At 37.4% G+C, this 20,116-nt stretch overlaps 1 pseudogene; it reads right to left on the bottom strand.

Annotated features, from left to right (window-relative positions):
- Positions 1-19,066, bottom strand: part of LOC114690921 — a 32,991-nt pseudogene extending 13,925 nt beyond the window's left edge.
- Positions 19,067-20,116: the final 1,050 nt, after the last annotated feature.

Below are 20,116 nucleotides of genomic sequence, written 5' to 3' on the forward strand. Positions count from 1 at the left end.
ACTCTTGTAGGTTTTAAAAATTATTTTCTCTCTGTATTTTTAAAGCATCACTTTAAATGATGTTATTAAGGATTCCAGCATTAATATTCTGGAAGGTCTGTATGTTCTGCACACACACACACACACACACACACACACACACACACACACACACAGTATTATACCATTGAAAAGCAATGGTACTCCAAGTAAGGGTGTGGCAGGGATTTATTAGAACCATTAGATGACAGTGCACAAAATTACATAAAATGGAATATATTTTCCTGAGAGAAATTGTTTCTTTCTACAGCAGCTGAATTAGTCAGAATTCTATAAAGAAACAGAACTTACAGAATGAATTTATTTCTATATCTGTTATATCTCTATCATCTATCTATGTATCTATGTATGTATGTATCTATCTATCATCTATCAATCAATCTATATATCTAATTTGAGTATATATATACATACATATATATATATATATATATATACATATATATATGGACACACAGCCATGGAGAGGGAGGGAGAGTGAGAGACAGAGAGAGAGACAGAGAGAGAGAGAGAGAGAGAGAGAGAGAGAGAGAGAGAGAGAGAGAGAGAGAAGAAAGGGGATTCATTAGAATGACTTACAGGCTGTGATCCAGCTAATCCAACAATGGCTAGCTATGAACAGAAAGTTTAAGAACCCAGTAGTGGCTCAGAACACAAGGCTGGATGTCTTAGCTGGTCTTTGTTTGAAAATGGAATCCCAAAGAATTATGTTATAGTACCTGCAAAGGAATTGACTTGCTAGCAAAGTGAGAGCAATCAGGCAAAGAGGAATTATATTTTCTTCCATGTCCTTTTATGGGCTCAGCAGAATCTATGGCACAGATTATAGACATACGTCTTCCTGTCTCAAGATCCAGATTAGAAATAGATCTTCCTATTTCAAATTAAACAATAATCCCAAACAGGTGTTTCCTCCATTTTTGGATTTAGTTAATTCAGGATGTAGTCAGTTTGACATCCAAGAATAATCATCACAGCAGCACATACTTGGAAATGTGTGTGTGTGTGTGTGTGTGTGTGTGTGTGTGTGTGTGTGTGTGTGTCTGTTGCATGTTTCCATATAAGAAAGAAAGACCTTTCTTCCATGGGATAGCTATGATGATAAATACCATCCTTTTTTTGGAAAATTGAATGACCCAGGATTTGCAATAAAGCAATATTTCTATGTGCAGTTTGTAAATATAGGTACATGACCCTAAATGACTAATATTGTCAATGTCTTCACATTAGATTAAAATTAACTTTTAATTTTTGTGTTTAGTGGCAAATACACATATCAAGAGTTAAAAGCCTCTCTGGGAAGAAAGCATAAAGGCAGAGAGTAACTTGGCTTTGAAAGACAAGTTTGAGACCCAGAATCCTTTAACTTATACTTTGATATATTAAATAGTTCCTTTATTTTAATTTTTGACAATTGGAATAAAGAAATAGTAAAATTGGACTCTTTCAATTCTCCATAGACAAGTCATTTATGGCATTGAACATGCTATTTAATGTGTGTGACACAATACTTATAGGCATCTATGTTGTAATCAAAGACAATCTGAACAGATCTTCTCAAATATCCATCTGTAAATCAGAAAACCTTCCCCAAATAAAAGAATAAGCTAAAATCCAGAGTGATAATAAAGTGATAGAATATGTGTTTGGTAAAGTGCTATCAACAGTGGTTACTCCTCTTATTTAGATTTTATTGTATTTTTATTAATATCGTTAACACTACAAGGCCAGATGCTTATTACACTGAACATTCTTCAGTATAGAGCTTGTGGCATAATTATCATTCCATCTACTGTAATGTTACCTTTATTGTGTCATTATTTATTAAGATGAATAATATCATCATTTAGGACAAATAAGATAACATGCTATTACAATTCTGAAAAACTTTATCATAACCTATCACAATGCCACATGCTCCTTCTTGGTGCGATGATTCTGAATCTTTTTAGTGCTTCTCTTTTGTATGCCTTGCCTCTTATCCCCTTCAATCATAATCTCCCTTTAATTGCCTCTTCTCTGGCAAATACAAACATTATCTTCCTTACTCATGGAATTAATAACTTTTCTGATGGCTTATCATCATTTTTGTTCTCCAGTGTGCCATTTCCAATTAAAATGGAAATTAAATGGAACTGAATCTGAACACCAAAGTTATGTGTGTAGCTTTTGGTGGATTTGGATTATGCTGAATGATAAATAGAACTCTATAAATGAATCTCTTTCCTATCCTGGACACACACACACACACACACACACACACACACACACACACACATACACACACACACACATACACACACACACACAAACATGGAATGGGAAGCTTATGATTGCATTGTTTATTGATATTTTCAATTTTAGACAGGACTTTCTAAATCCACTTAAATTAAAATTTTTGTTTTTCACCTTCTATTGACTTGTATTTCTTTTCAATAATTCTCATTTTAAAATTGTCCCTACTTCTTAAATCATTTCCATAATAATTTGACTTCATGGTGAGAGCTTGACTTGGCATCTACTTGGGAAATGGTATTCAATTTGAGCTGCCCCCCATACTTCTCTTATTTGAGTCATCCCACTCCTAAATATAAAATCACATTCCTTGACCTTGTAGTATCACCGTCTGTGAGTTCAGAGTGCTTTTATCCATGGGACGAGTTTGGTAAAGGCAGGATGGACTCAAACCATTCAATACGGGCTCATTGTATTCAGAGGTCAAGATTCATGGTCATCTGGTGTACTTGGAAGTCACAGAAATCCAAATTCAACTCCATAAATTTCCTTTTTCATCCTGATAAGAGGCTACAAACCCAGAGCTTATGAAAGCATCTCATTGTTTCCAGCAACAAATTTCATAGATCAGCACTGGGACATCCTTGGTTTACATTTCAAAATAACCTTTACTCTAACTCTATTTACTTCTAATTGGCTGTTAATTTTTATTGATTTTTATTTGATAGAAAAGTAATTCCTGTTCATCACTAATAAAATGAAAATTTAGAAATGATAAAGTAAACATAAATTAAAGTTGCTAATGATTTGTACACTTGAAAAGCATTATTTAATGTTTTGGAAAATATATTCTCAGTTTTCACAAAAAAAGTAGATATGTACAACAGAGGAACACTTACCTTTAAAATATGTTATACTTAGTTAATTGATTCTGTTATAAAAATGTACCATGAAATTCTTTTTGGATTTGAATAATAATCTCTGAACTAGTGAACATAGTGTGTTGAAATCAATACCACAGACTAAGTGTCTACAGTAAACAAAGTCCATTTTGCTCCTAGTTACTGGGACTAGAAGTCTGAATTCCCAGCACCATTGGCACCATTGCTCTTATTACTAGTAAGATCTTGTTCCCAGTTTTCTAATGGCTTCCCCTTTATTAAGTTTTTCCATGACCTTTCCTCTGTTTACAGAAAGAAAGAGTTAAGGAGAGAAGGAAGAGATAAGATAAAAGAAAAAAAGGTGAATGAGAAAGAACAGAATAAAAGAGCTAAGAGGTGGGTGGAGATCAATTTCTAAAGACTCCATGTTACACTACATGGACTACAAGACTCATCTTGGAAGTTAGGGCTTCAAGATCAACTATAGAGTGACACAGTTTAGTAAATAAGGATCTCTTTCATATAATTTAATAGTTGCTAAAATCTAATTATATATTCTATAGCATGCTTCACATAATCTATATGCTTATGGATGTCTAATCCTCTGTATTTTTAAACAATAAATGCTGACACAGTGAACATTCTTGTGGAACAGATTACATTAACTCTCAGTTGTTTCATTTGAAAAAAAAATAATAGGAATAAAAATTACTTGGTCAAAGTAGTTTTAAGTTTACCATATTTTGTGTCATTATGTATAAAAAATCACTTTAACATCAATTTATGATGCCCAAAATATGCTTGAATAATGTGTGGTCTTCCACTGGCACATGATCAACTTGCTATGGTAAAACCCTCTTAGAGAAAATTGATCCTTCCATTCCCAGAAGCTAACAGTTGCCAATTGCTTCATGGCTAGAGCTGGGATTGTGCATCCAACTGCTCTCTCCATGCTGGGGTTTGGTCTAGCTTGGACTTGTAAAGGTTTTGTGAAAGCTGTCATAACCATTATTTGTGTAGTTGTACAGTTGTATCTAGAAGATATTTTTATTCAGTTATCCCCCTCTGGCTCATAGAGCCTTCCTAACACCTTATGGAAGAGGGGATGCAATATATCTTATCCTATCTATCTATCTATCTATCTATCTATCTATCTATCTATCTACCTACCTACCTATTGGGATAAGCATTCTGAAGTTTCTTAGTCTCTGAACCTTGGCCAGTTTCTGTTTCAATGTAAATCAACATCTACTGCAAATAGAAATTTCTCAAGGGATGCTTGAGAGATGAATTCTTCTGTTGGTTACATAACATACAAAAGGCTCATGTTGTGGGATATTTGTACACTGTGTAAAGATGTTTTTGTGATTGGTTTAATAAAGAGCTAAATGGCCAATAGCTAGGCAGGATTTCCAGAAAGAAATAGGAAGAGGTGGAGGAATCTAGGCATGAGGATGACACCTGGTGTAAAATCTGCCAAGAGACACAGAACAAGTCCAGTGTACCGAAATGGGGAATAAGTGAAGGGGGGGGGGGAAGCCACATAATAGAACATAGATTAATAGAAACAGATTGAGTTATAAGAGCTAGTGGGACAAGCCTAAGCTAAAAGCCAAGCTTTTATAATTAGTAAGTCTCCACGTCATTGTCTGTGAGCAGGCATCCTGAAGAAATATCCAAGTACATATAGTATCCAACGTAGAGGCTCAAATATCCTAACACAGGGCCCGAGAAAGCTAAGAAAAGCTTTGGCTAGGGAGCTGGATGTGGCTTCCTAGTCCTACAGTTTCTCATACAGGCCAGTGCTCAGTGGCATACAGAGGAATGGCTACCAGCTGCAGCCTGCGGGCTGAAGACAGATGCCAGTACCATGTGCCAGTGCCTCGGGCTAAGGTCAGTCATGTGGTGGCTCACATGGTAGTTTAAGATTTGTCTCAGTGGTCAGAAAATGTTCCTGGTACTTAGACACAGAAAACCTCTAAACAGGTACAATATGTTTTAAAATGTGCTCATATGCAGAAGAAAGATAAGAAAATGTATATTGTTAGTCATTGTAAAAAACAGTTGAAAAATAATAAAGTCTTTAAAGAGTAAAGTAATATAAAAAATAAGCCACTTAAAGATGGGAAATACACAGGATGTCTGGATCCTGTACGGTGCTTTGTTGACTTTGAATTTTTTTAATGCTAATGTATAAAACACAATAGCTCCTAAGAGACATTGGATTTGGAAAACTGCTTTATATCAACCTATGTATTTTAAGGAAGTCTTAACTTCAAAGTGGAAATCAGAATGTATGCTATGTTAGGGAAAAGGTTATGCCTTTGTTTCCACAGGAAACAAAGAGTTATGGTTCTCTTCAAAGTTAGTGAGGATCAGATTTGATTGAGGAAGACCTCCTGAAAATCTTGGCTACAGACATGAAGAAAGAATTCAAGAAAAACAACAAGACTGGTGATGTATATGCTGATCCCTCTACATGGGAACAGCTCTGAGACTGGATAAGACATGAAAATTTTGTTGGCTGCAAAGTTCTCATGTCTTATTATTAAGTACCATCCTTTCATATGGCATAGATAGAGATTTATATTACCATTTGGTTATTCAGTCCAAACAAAATTATTAAGTTGACAGATATCTTTTATCTGCTCAGATATAGAACAGAGAATCATCTTTAGCTAATTTGTGCATACTGTACATTTCATACTTATGTTAATGCAGATATGTATGTTACCTTTAAAAGTTTGTATGGTTTCATAAAAAAAAAAAAAAATGAACCAGATACCAATGAAAACAAGTAACCCAGGTGATTCATCCTCTGTTACAGTTTCCACAAAAAATCTGCAAAACAACTTCAAAGCTGCTAGCTGAGATAGTATAGCCTCATTGACTACTCTGGTTAGGATTTCAAATTAGCTCTGAACTTTCCCATCACACCAAGATTGGACAACAAGTAGCTCTCCCCAGACTTGACCATTATCTCCATTTTCTTAGGTATCCCTAAAGATTCCATCACTCCCAAACAAGAGGAAGCAGTCTAGAGAACACAACATCCACATTCCCAAGAGGTATGGTGGATGGATTTTGGTCATTTGGTGGATTATAGAAGTTTGTCATTGTTTGGGAGGTTTGTTGCAAGTTGTTACTGGTCATGGTCAGGAGAAAAACTAAACAAAGCAGCTGATATTCAGGGATCTCTTTCTGAAAAAGGCAGGGAGGGACATAGGAATAAAGGAATAAAAGAGTACACTATCAAATTTACTTTTTTTGAGACAGGGTTTCTCTGTGTTGTTTTGGTGCCTGTCCTGGATCTTATTCTGTAGTGGTCTTGAACTCACAGAGATCCTCCTGGCTCTGCCTCCCAAGTGCTGGAATTAAAGGCATGCACCACCACTGCTTGGCTGTCAAATCTACTTTTAAACAATAAAAAAGCAACTACTAATCTCAAATATTTTACATTGATATGGGATTTTGTATATTGATATAAAATTAAGATTATTTTTGTTATATATTCTGTATATATGTTTTTATTATTGTTTAAGTTATGATACCTATGCAGCTCATTTTAAAATTAACATTTTAGTCCTTAAAAGCTATTTAGGATAATAAAGAAAGACAGGTTAGTAGTTAGTCATCAATAACAATCAAACTTGTAGTCACATTAGGTATGTTTTCAAAGTTAAACAGACATATTTTAGCTAGATAGTCTTCAAACACTTCAGAAACCTACAGGATATGGCATTTAAGATGTTTGAATAACATAAAACTTTTCATGACAGCGGGACACATCTGCTCCTGGTAGCACCAATTTACTTCAAAAAAGGATGATAGGCATTGAGGAACTTCCATATGGAGTTTGCTTTCATTGTAAAAAAGTTAGCCACTGGGCTAAGACACTGTCCTGGCCTTGACTACTGACAATATGCTGTCTAAATTGGACAAGCAGGACACAAAAGAAGGTGACTTGCCATGAAAGGTAGGGTATTCCTTCAAAATTCCTGCTTCAGAAAAAGTATGTCAGATATTTTAGGCCTGTAGATCAAAGATGAATGCCCCAATGTTGCAGAGTAAACTTGGATGACTGTCCAGGAAGTCAAATGTCTCTGTCATTTCTATAGTTTTGCAAGTTGTTTCCTCTGCATATCCTGATAACTCAGGTAATAGTATATCCTTCTCTGATCTCTGATGGGGTTGAAGACTAGATAGCTATAGTTACAGTTTTCCTTGCTATCAAATTCAGAAAACAAATTCACAAAAGAGGTATAAAGTGTTTAGGGTTGAAAGATATAAAAGCTTAAATTGTCTATCTAAGGGAATGTTTTGAGGTCTAAAAAGATAGCTTTGTGTTAGTAATAGAAGTTAGAATAGAAAGTGAATTAGGTACAAAACTTTGGAGTCTACAAAATAGAATAGATAATCGATTATTTTCCTTGAATGTACCAAACGCAAATGGACTGGACTGTGTAATTCTTAACTGATAAGTGTTCTTATTGTGTATTACTGTGTTTGAGTTTAAACCTTACACTTTTATTTAGACAAAAGAGGGAAATGCTGTGGGATATTTGTACACTGTGTAAAGATGTGTCACTGTGATTTGTTTAATAAAGAGCTAATAGCTAGGCAGAAGAGGATATGTATGACTTCTGGGCGGAGAGAAAGGAAGAGGAGGAGGAATATTAACATTCAGATTACTCCAGGGAGATACCAGGAGACTTGGAACAGGTCAGACATACAGTAATGGAGAAGATGTGAAAAAGCTATATGGTAGAACATAGATTAATATAAATAGGTTAATTTAAGTTATAAGAGCTAGTAGGACAAACCTAAGCTAAAAGCAAAGTTTTCATAATTAATAAGTCTCCATGTGATTACTTGTGAGCTAGTAGCCCAAAGAAAAATCTGACTATAGGCTCATTCAATTTTTAAAAACATTAAGTAATTTATTTTATGTGCACAAGTGTTTTGTAGGTATATCACATGTATGCCTGCTGACAAGGAGGCAATAAGAGGACATCAAATGTACTGACACTGTAGTTACAAATGGTTGTGATCCATAATGTGGGTTCTGGGAAAGAAACCTGAGTCTTTTGAGAGAGCAGTGAAAGAACCCCCAGAGGAGATCTTCCTTCAGGAGAGACCCCAAACCCAAGGAACACACCGAAACCACCGATTAGATGCAAAAGCAAGAGGGTTTATTAGATACACGGGTACCCGGGGCGAAGTCTCTCGGACGACTTGCGCCCCTTCCTAGGGCAAAGGGGACTTTTTATGGGATTCCAGGGCAGAGGCGCGGTTACAGAAGCAAGAAGCATAGTTACAGGGTCCCTATTGGTTGTTTCAAAGAAGGCCAGGGTGAACTTGGGGTCGTATGTGTGTGGCTGATCTGGCCTTGCCCAGGCCAGCTGCTTATTCCTCAAGGCCAGGGGCCCGCCATAAAATATCCTAATTTAACTCAACTGTCTTTCTCTCAAGGCCGCTGACCACAATTATCTCTCTCAAGGCTGGATGGCTGGCCATAGTTATCTCTCTCAAGGCCGGGTGGCTGGCTATGGCTGTGAACTCCTGTTTTTCTGATTCCTTCAGAATGGCGTTTCTTAGGCTAAGTTATTGGGGGGGGACATTTCATCGGCCCAACGCCCCATGTCCTCATAATGGAGCGGGGGTCTTTCAGCAGCAAGTGCTCTGAACCACTGAACCATCTCTTCAACTTCCTATTTCACCTTTATATTAACATTAGTATACATCACATTTCAATACTTCTTCATTTCTCCAATTCTTGACACTATTTACTTACTCTTGTGAGCATATGTTTAACATATGTTCCTCAGAAAGTTCATGTGCTGTAAAGTATGTGTTGGTTGCACCTTTAACCAGATAGATCCTATTGGGTTAACTAGGTCATGGGGATAATCACTAATTGAAGGACAAAAAAAGGGGGTCTTATTTGGTTTACATTTTAGAGGTATAAGGATAAAGTGCAGACATGAGAACAGTTTTGATGAAGACCCTATTGTGGGTGGTGATTAATGGACAGCAATGGTAGTAGTTTGTGTTGGAGTATGTGGAGGAAATAGCAAGGGAAACTGGGGTACTGCAATCCATTATTAGTGCATGTAGCCATTAACCTAAGGACTTAACCTGTGAACCTTGTTGCTGGAGGGCTTCTCTCCAGGTTCCCCAAGCCCCGCAGTCCCACAATCCACTTATAAAATAATCACTCAGACGCTTATATCACTTATAAACTGTATGGCCGTGGCAGGCTTCTTGCTAACTGTTCTTTTATCTTAAATTAACCCATTTCTATAAATCTATACCTTGCCACGTGGCTGGTGGCTTACCGGCATCTTCACATGCTGCTTGTCCTGGCGGTGGCTGCAGTGTCTCTCCCCTCAGCCTTCCGCTTCCCAGAATTCTCCTCTCTCATTGTCCCACCTACTTCCTGCCTGGTCACTGGCCATCAGTGTTTTATTTATATAGAACAATATCACAGCACTTCCCCTTTTTTCTTTTTTTAAAAAAAGGAAGGTTTTAACTTTAACATGGTAAAATTATATATAACAAAACAATTACCGAGCAAGAATTATAGTTACAATATTAAAGAAGATGTCCTATCTATCTTATATTTGTGAGTTTAAGGTTTTATATCTAACTTATCTTTTATCATAACTGAGGGAATTACAACTATCTAGTTTTCAACCACATCAAAGACCTGAGAAGGAACATAATGGTACCTGAGAAATGGTAGATGGATGCAAGCAACTTTTGGGAATCTTGCAAAAGTAGACCAAGACAACTGGCAGCCTGGACAGTCACCTAATGTTTCTCAGCATTGTTGGTGCATTCAAATTGGCTACAGGCCTAGAATATCTGATAGAGCATTTTCAGAAGCAGGAATTCTGAGAGACCATCTTACCCTATCTTGGCAGAGTACAGTGGTCGCTTTCCTTGTGTCTCGCTTGTCCAGAAAGGACAGCATTGCATTTGTACTGTCAGCTATCAAGGCAAGGGCAGTTCTTTGCCCAGTAGGCCATTTTGTGCCAAAAAGACAAACTTCCAAATGGAAATGTCTTAGAAGCCCAACATTCTCTCGGGATCAATTGGTGCAGCCAGGAGCAATTGTGTCTCACATCAACAGAATTTTAAGTTATTTAAATGCCATATTCTCTAGGTCTATGAAGTGTTTGAAGATTACCTATCTATCTGAAATATATCTATGTATACCTAGAAGACTTAACTAACATGGCTACAAATATGATTATCATAGATGACTGATTATTAATCTATTTTTAATTATCCATTACAATTTTAAATGAGTTAAACATAATACCTCAAACAAGAATAGAAATATATATATACAGTATAACAAAATTAACTTCAAGTTTGTATCAATTAACTAAAATTTATACCAATGTAAAACATTTTAAACATAAACTAAAATCTATATCAATGTAAAACATTTTAAGCAAGTTGTTCTTTAAAAGTAGGTTCATTAATCTACCCTTTTATCTTATCATCTCTATATCCTCTTATATATCTATATCATATCCCCTTTTCTTTTTTAGAAAGAGATCACATTTATTACAATCAACCTGTTTTAAATAAAAATATTGTTTTTTCTCTGTCCCACACCAGAGGGCTCTTCTGATTTGGGACACAAGAATCTCTTAACCATTTTTTTTTAAAGCAATATGTCTGGGTTTAGATGGGGAGTGAGCCAATTCCACCTCTAAAGCCAGCTTGGTATATTTGGGAATTTGGGCACAGCATCTCCTACTACTTCCTGCTGGAGGGGGGCGCTGTGTCTCATGGGGAAGCAAGAAAATTTTAAGCCTATGGGGTAGTCCTTGAGGTTGCATTGTGTGAAGCAGTTGCCTTGAAACCGCCCTGGTTGTTGGATCATCTGGGCCATGGTGTCATTGGAGACCTTTCAGGGGGTCTTGGCTGGTGAAACCTGATGTGTCTTAATCTGGAACAAATCCATAGCCTCTGGCTTTCTGTGGAAACAAAGGCAGAACCTCCCCTCCAAAGCAACACATCCCCACATCCAAATTTTGAAGTCAAGGTACCTTCAAAATATACATTTTGGCATAAGTGAACAGCCTTTACAATTAAATATTCCTCCTCAGTTACGAATATCGAAGACAACATAATCCAGATTTTATGTGTGACAGCCATCTTTAAGTGGCTTATTACCTTCACTGTTTTTTTTTAAAAAAACACTTTATTTTTAGATACTATTTGTTTATATAACGGTATATATTTTTTTCTTTTAAGCCTATGTACATTTTTACATGCATTATAAACTATTTCATCTGAATCAGTTTAATTACGAACTTATTGGTTTAAACTGTAGCCTTCCAAGCCTGAAACGGCGCTGTGGCTGCTGGTTCCGCCCACCTCAGCTTCCCAACATGGCAGTTGTACGTTTTCTGCCAGCTCTGGGAGTCATCAAGTCTCAGAAATAGTGGGTCTAAGCTTTTATCAAAGCAGCGTGTAGCCCAGAAACCTCTTTTTAAAAAAAAAAAAAAAAAAATACTAGTAAAGACTAAATCTACCACACAGCGCAATGTGCCGCTGGCAGACACCTCATTCCCGCCATACTGCTGGTCAAACGCACATGCCAGGAACCCGCCAGTGTTCAAACCTGCGTTTTGTGGCGTCTAGCTGCCCTTATGAGACAAGAAGCAGGAACCTGGTTTTGGCTCTGTTTAGAATTGGTTATTAAATATTTTCAGGTTTAAGGTGGAAACTCGAGCCATTGGGCGCCATTTGTTGCTGGAGGGCTTCTCTCCAGGTTCCCCAAGCCCCGCAGTCCCACAATCCACTTATAAAATAATCACTCAGATGCTTATATCACTTATAAACTGTATGGCCATGGCAGGCTTCTTGCTAACTATTCTTTTATCTTAAATTAACCCATTTCTATAAATCTATACCTTGCCACGTGGCTGGTGGCTTACCGGCATCTTCACATGCTGCTTCTCCTGGTGGTGGCTGCAGTGTCTCTCCCCTCAGCCTTCTGCTTCCCAGAATTCTCCTCTCTCTTGTCCCACCTACTTCCTGCCTGGTCACTGGCCATCAGTGTTTTATTTATATAGAACAATATGGGCGCCATTTGTTGCTGGAGGGCTTCTCTCCAGGTTTCCCAAGCCCCCAGTCCCACAATCCACTTATAAAATAATCACTCAGACGCTTATATCACTTATAAACTGTATGGCCGTGGCAGGCTTCTTGTTAACTGTTCTTTTATCTTAAATTAACCCATTTTTATAAATCTATACCTTGCCACATGGCTGGTGGCTTACCAGAGTCTTTACATGTTGCTTGTCCTGGCGGTGGCTGCAGTGTCTCTCCCCTCAGCCTTCCGCTTCCCAGAATTCTCCTCTCTCCTTGTCCCACCTACTTCCTGCCTGGTCACTGGCCACCAGTGTTTTATTTATATAGAACAATATCACAGCAGAACCTCACCTCTCAATGTGTCCCAACAGAGAAACACTGGACCAAGTTCAATCATGATATTTCTTTGGAGGACATTTACGTCAAACTACTCCATAGCAACTCTGAATCCACATTTTAGAGAATTGAGTTCGTATTTGATTTATGCTGTGGCTGTGTTATTGTGTGTGTGTATGTGCATATGTGTGTGACAGATCTAGATATAATCACATTCTTATATTTTTCTGAAGTTTTAAATAGACTTTTCAAAACAGTGTTTACATATCTAGAAAAATGACAATGTATGCCTTCATCAAATTTCCTCTGCTTAATATTTCATATTCTGGGGATTAATTTGGCATAATTAGGAATCAACAACAGTATATTGCTGTTAACCACACATCACTAGGATATTGTATTTATCCCTCAGTATCCCTTTATATTTAGAATTTTGTTCTAGAATATTTAGTTATCAATTATTGTTGCTATTTTTTTACTTGCAGTGTTATGTCAGACTTTCTTTGGTTTTGATGATGTTGACAGAATTAAAGAGCATTGGTATGGTGTTGGGCAGAGTGTTCTCAGTTTGCATCTTGGCAATGTTTTTCTTATAGTTGGAATTGGTATCTCAGTCTATTCAACATGTTATCATTTGCCATCCTAAATTGATAGCCTGTAAACAACTTTATTTCCCACAAGCCATGAGCATGAGAAAGTTCAAAATGAAAATGTTGGGTACACTTGGTGTCTGAAGAGAGCAAACTTTTTAGTTCACACGTTGTGCCATTTTGCTATGGCCTTGCATATTAGAAGGGTAAAGAGTCTTTTGTGTCTTTCAAAAATGGTGAATCATCTCATTTATTAATGTTTCACCCTCATCTCTTAATTATCTTTTAAAATCACCTGAGGGTTAAAGTTTTTCAATATTTGTGCTTAGAGAAACAAACTTTTGGCCTGGCCAATCTAGTATTGGTAGATCTTTCTAGTTTTGATTTACTTTTTATCTGATTTATATTAGCTGCTAAGTATTACTCTAGACTATGATCTAACAGTACATTGTTTATTATAGTTTTCAAAATGTTCCAGATTTGAACATTGGAATCTATTTATACCAGTGCCTGTAATCAGTTCACTATGTTTCACCATACAGAAATGCCTAAGCTGGGTTACTTCCTATTCAGAATTAAATGTCAATGTGTCAGGATTCAGGAGACCTCAAGCCATATCCCAACCATAACAATTCTCAGACCCCATTGATCTGTTCTTATCCCTTTGTCTCTCTGAGCACTTCCTTATTTTCTAACATCATACAGTGGATTTAGTATATTTTCTTTTACAGATCATGATTTCCTCATTTCTTCAAAGAAATCTGTTTCCTTTTTTTGAAGAATAGTCTAGGAAATCAAGGTATAAATATAATGTATTCTCCTATATTTGACAGATTGCCCTAGTTGAATGTCAAGCCATGTTATTACTACTTCTAACATTTGTCCACTGAATGCATTTCAGTCTCCTGTATGAAATCCCATCTGTGTTCTTTCCTTCGGATGGGACTTGATGGTTCTAGTGTAGTCCACGGTGGTTCCCCACCTTTGGTCCTAGGGAAGAGCCATGCTTATCCCTCCTTACTAATCTAGACTGATACTCTGTTTTAGTCTGCATGTCAATCCTCACCTCAATTTCCTTCCTCGCTAGTCCACATCATGACCCTCTACAGTTTCACGTTAATGTGTCCTTTTACAGTTTTCAGGGGACCTAAGTGTTGCTAGAGTTTCCCTGCCTTGCCCACAGTCAGGACAAATCTTTTTCACCCGCCAGTCCCACAGCCACTCAGACCCAACCAAGTAAACACAGAGACTTATATTGCATACAAACTGTATGGCCGTGGCAGGCTTCTTGCTAACTGTTCTTATAGCTTAAATTAATCCATTTCCATAAATCTATACCTTGCCACGTGGCTGGTGGCTTACCGCCGTCTTCACATGCTGCTGGTCATGGCGGCGGCTGGCGGTGTCTCTGCCTCAGCCTTCTGCTTCCCAGAATTCTCCTCTCTCCTTGTCCCACCTACTTCCTGCCTGGCCACTGGCCAATCAGTGTTTTATTTATTGACCAATCAGAGCAACAGATTTGACATACAGACCATCCCACAGCACCTAAGTATGATGTAGAGACTTGGGAAAAGATCGACAAGTAATTTTATTCTGAATATAAATACTGCCACTAAAAGCACCCTTGTTGATTTATGTCAGTAGGTTTACAGGAGTTATTGATGTGGTTACTTGTTTTTCTTTAGGCCGGGAATGGTTTCTGAATAATGTTGCTTTCTGAGGTTGGGAGAACAAAACTTGTAGCAATAAGGTGAAATAATAGGTTGGCTAATAGTACTCTTAATTTGAGGTGGCTTCTCTTCTTGTAGTTTTACCTGAGTTATGGCCAGTATACTAAGGAGTAGAGCCGAAAGTGGCGGTACTGGGGTCAAATAAGCTTGTCTATGTTTAGGCTTTCAGTGATCCCTCATAGGGCCTCTCAGAAATCTCTTTGAAGTGTGGATTAAAGTGCCTGTCAAGTTTTTTTTATTTTTTATTTTCTGTTTTACACACACACACACACATACACACACACACACACTGTTTTAATCAAATACATACCCCTCTTTGCTTCTAATTTCTCCCCTATCCTCCTGTCATATTTTCCCTCTAAACTTTGTGAATTTCCTCCCTCCCCACAACTCTAATAATCCACTGAGTCAATTTAGTGTTGTCTGTATGTACATGGGTGTAGAGCCATCCCATGGAGATTGGGTATCTTTTTCACGGGAGGCATCCTTGAACACAACTAACCCCTGTCCCCTTCAGAGGATTTGCCAGTGACTGTGAGAATTGTGTTATCTATTTTGATCACACTATGAAAAAATAAATTCCATATAACCCCTTAGCTGATGTTTTACCCGGAATTCTCTGTACTTTGAAAGGCTACATGTTATGCTTACATGAAAATAACTTAAAATCTTTCAAAACTACTTGCCTCTCACCTTGAAAATTTTTATTGATTGTACTTTTGTCCTGAAATGCTATAAACTTTGTTTCCTAAATGAACATTATTGAGGCTGGTGAGTTAGCTCACTGGTTAAGAGGACTGGATGGTCTTTTAGAGGATTTGGATTCAGTTCTCAGCATCCATATGGTGACTTACAAACCTCTCACACCAGTTCCAGAGTATCTGACATCCTCTCCTGGTGACTTGACATACTTGCATGCAAAAAAACCTATATACATAAAAAAATAGTTAAAACTTAAAGTAACTATATTGGGTTTACCAAAGTCAGTCAACTTGAACAAGAAACTAAAGTATTATAAAGCACACGTCACTGCTTTCATATGTGTATGCTCAGTTCAATGCCTGTGAGTTAAACATTTTCACACTAAACTCTTTAATTAAGAAAATATATTTTAAAAATAATCATAAATAAATATCAAGAGGGATTATCTATTTTTATCTGTTTGGACATTAATATTTATCTCCTTGGCAATTGAAAGAATAGATAGAAGCTACAAAAATATGGTTATAAAACAAATAGCTTTATCACATCATGTAGAATTTTCTCATAGATTGTTGAGAGAGAGAGAGAGAGAGAGAGAGAGAGAGAGAGAGAGAGAGAGAGAGAGAGAGAGAGAGAGAAACAGAAATAGAAAAATAGCAAGGAAACCGGAAACCATTACTGAGGTCAGGGTCCAGGCTCCACCCCAGGATCCCAATTCAGTGTCCTGTACTTAACAATTCTGTGATCTGAAGCAAGTTATGTGACCTGCCATCTGAAGAATAGGTCTAGTGTAATATTGGCAGCACTAGAGGGCTATGACGTTCTTCTAGGAGCTTGTGTGTGACATGTTAGCACAGGATCTGATGTATGGGAAGAGTTCAGTCATTGTTAAACTGTAGTGTTTATTCATAAAAAAATTCAGTTGAGAGTTGCTGCAGTTAGTTTCATATGTTCACTGGACTGTGCCATGTGATGCCCATTGAACATTATTTTGTGAGTTTCTGCAGTAATGTTTTGAAGGAGTTTAATATGGAACTTGACAGGAAAAGCAGACTTCTGATCTTAGGATGGGTCTCATCTAATTAGTAAAGGTCTAACTAGAATAAAATTGTTTACCTTCTTGTACATGAGAAATCATCTTCCCTGCCTAACTTCACTTTAACTTGACCTTTCCCCCCTCTTTTCTAAAATTGAACCACTGAATTCTGGGACTCATTGTGGGTAGTTTGTGGACAAGAGTGACACCAGGCATGGACTCTCATGGGCATCCAGTTAGTTAACTTGTACTTTACATTGGGGAATGCCCTTGTCTTCTTCTAATGGCAGAATCCAAATGCCTATTTCTGTCCCTGTTTCTGTATATCTCTAACCCCTCCCGTCATTTGTGTGTGCGTGCGTGCGCGTGTGCACAAAATCTATTGCCTCCATTTCTCCAGAGAATCCTGCAGAATATAATGATAAGATGGAGACTACAAGATAAGGTATTAAAAAGTTCAAGCATCCTAATTTCTAACATCTCTGACATTCCCTTTAGTTGTAATTTCTCCACCGTATGCTCGCCTGTCAGTGTCACACAGTCATTACAGTACAGCATCAGTGGTGTACATTTATAATTGGTGTAATCCTTATTGCTGACATGTCAATATTTAACTTGCATTAACCTTTCCTCTGAGGCTGACAAATTGTGCATCTGTGGCTTCTTCAGTCTAATTTCTCATGTCACTGCCTTGCAAAGCATACAGATTTATAATGTCACTGTGTGATGGATGCTGACTCCTCCTTTGCCTTGGGGAAGTGTTTCAGCCCACTTAGATTATCTCTCAGTTTATTTATTTATTTCCAGTACCACCTAGCACCTACTTTTAAATGTCTTCAGTGAATTTCTTTCCCTCAGGCTCATATTCTGAGGATGAGTGGAAGGGTACCCCTGTCATGAATCATTACCATGCTTCTGTAGAGGAACTTATGCTCTTCTCTGGCCTATCATACACAGACATGTCTTCATCTGCATGCTCACTTTGCCACTAGCAATTTGATGACTGAAAGAAAGACTGGTACAGAAAAATTAAGTCAGAAGAGTGTATGGGAAGCAAACTGACAGCTTTCGTCACTTTTACCTAACACTAGCAGCAGACCTCCCAGAATTACAGTTTCCACAGGATGTGAACAGATGGAACAGAAACTCAATTATTTCCCCCTCTCTCTCCCTCTCTTTCTTTCATCCTTTCTTTTTTTCTTTCTTTCTCTCTCTTAAAAAATAGAATCTGCCTTTATTCCCTAAAAACTTGAATGAAAAAAAAAACTAAGCAGTTGTCCAAGAATTCTCATTTGTACCTCTTAGACTTGAAGGTTGTGGAGGTAAAGGAAACTTAGGGAACTGCATCTTCCTATGGGTATCCACCCTGTATGTACCCAGGATTTGTTTCTAAGATGGGTTTATACACATATCAATAAATGATTTTGCTTGAAATCAATTGCTCCAAGTTGCCCAGTGCTGTACAAATTTCAGGGCCACTCTGCTGGGGACCAGCCTCAGTAGTTTCGAGGGTGTCGAAGGGCAGGGATGTCTGGCAGGCACAAGAAAAGACTAGGACACACGAGTTGGTGCATGCTGACGAGTCTTGTCAGATCTGGAGATGTGCGTCTTCTCCACCTTCTCTTGATCTGACTCAACCCCAGTCTTTTATTATAATAATACAAGGAAATAGGGGATGAGAAAATTCAACAGGTGATTGAGTTCTTCACAACAGTTTCAAAAGTTCTTATCGTAAATCAACAAAGTGTACCTCATGCCTTTTTATTGCACATAGAAGTTCCCAGGAAGAAAGTCAAAGCATACCAGCTTATTCTTTAGCAGGTTAATAATTATCAGAACATCTGAGGTTATCACCTCAGAGGCCATCTACTCACTGTTTCTCAGAAAGCACAGAAATACAAGCAATGGTTTAAGGTCCAAGACTGCTAGCTTCCTCTCAGTTTAAGTCCTTCATCACTTCGTTGTTCATCAAGTTGTCTTCTAACTAGTTCTGGGCAACTCTTGTCTTTTATCCTATCTATATCTCACTCCACCTACAGTTTTCTGCCACCAACCTTCTGGGTTTCTCTCATGACCTGCACAACAGCTCTAACTCCTGCCATTGTCACAACCTCAGTATCATTTCTAATGGAAACCACTGCAAGAGAGAGAAAAAAAATCATAAAGAACAAATAGAGTAAGAGGATTACAAGAACCAGTAACAGTTGGATGGGTGAGAACATGGCAAGCATATACCATAAAGTCTGCCCTCAGGACACAAAGGTTGTTTTCTCACTGGCCCACAGAAGGCAGGCTTTGTAGTATATACAATGGGGCAGGCCTGGACGGATTGATGTCCTCATTCTCAGGTACCTCCAGCATAGATTCCACTGGCAACACGTCAGGCTTTTCACGTGCCATCTCTGGCACCACTCTCTTTAAGAATTGGTGAACTATTTAATGCAATATTGTTATTCAGCCTCTGCAGCATGTTAGTGAGTTTATTTTTTTAAAAAAAGATAGCCAAGATAGAGAATGAAAGATAACTAGGCAATATATTTAGGGGGGTGATGATTATTTTAATTTATACTTTTAAAAGTGTTTGAAAAATTCTAAAGGAACTTAGACTGAAATGCCTACTATATTTTTGCAAAATATTATTCATATATGTGCTATTAAAATGTAGCAGCCATTGGTTGATTACCTTACCTTAATCCTACACTAAATGTTAGCATATTTTGGGTGACTTATGAAACTTAAAGATGTACATATGTTTGATGACCACTTCATTTAGTTGGTCATTTAAATTTGTCTCTGTCCTGGTCTGAAGAAGTTCTTCAAAAGTTGCATATCATATCTTCAATTACTTTTTCCCAAGTACTTAATTTTTTTCTAATTTTCAATTCTCCTACACTGTATAAACAAAGTTAATGTATATCAAGATAAAAATTACAAAGTGAGATTAATCTGTGCTAATGCTAAGGCTGTGTTGACCATCATACTTTCAGGTAGTTGTCACTTTATCAATGAAGTATAGTCAATTAGTTGAGCAAATAGGGATAGCTGTTCCAAACAAACAAGCTAGGATATCAACTAGATTGTTTCTTTGTATTTTCTTTCACCCTGCAATTTGCTCTTTAAACAATAACCTTACAGTCTGTACGTCCCATTGCCAGTGAAGGGTGGGAATAAAAGTTTGGCTAAAGTAAGGATTGTATTTTAAAGCAAAAGAAACAAATACTCCCTTTGTCAAAGTTCCTGCACAGAATCTGTGTTCTCTTCAGTGCTTAGACTCTGCCGATTCCTCCCAATGCTTGATTTGCAAAAAAGAAAAACAAAGCCAAAAACCACCAAATGAGCAACTCAATATCATATGTTAGCAAGCCCAGAATAAAACAGAAGAATCCTAACTGTATTTAAAGTCCAGGTTCCTTTTGGTAATAATAGATCAGGAGGCCTCAAGATGTTATG

This window comes from Peromyscus leucopus, chromosome 10 (genome assembly GCF_004664715.2).
Source record: "Peromyscus leucopus breed LL Stock chromosome 10, UCI_PerLeu_2.1, whole genome shotgun sequence".
NCBI lineage: Eukaryota > Metazoa > Chordata > Mammalia > Rodentia > Cricetidae > Peromyscus > Peromyscus leucopus.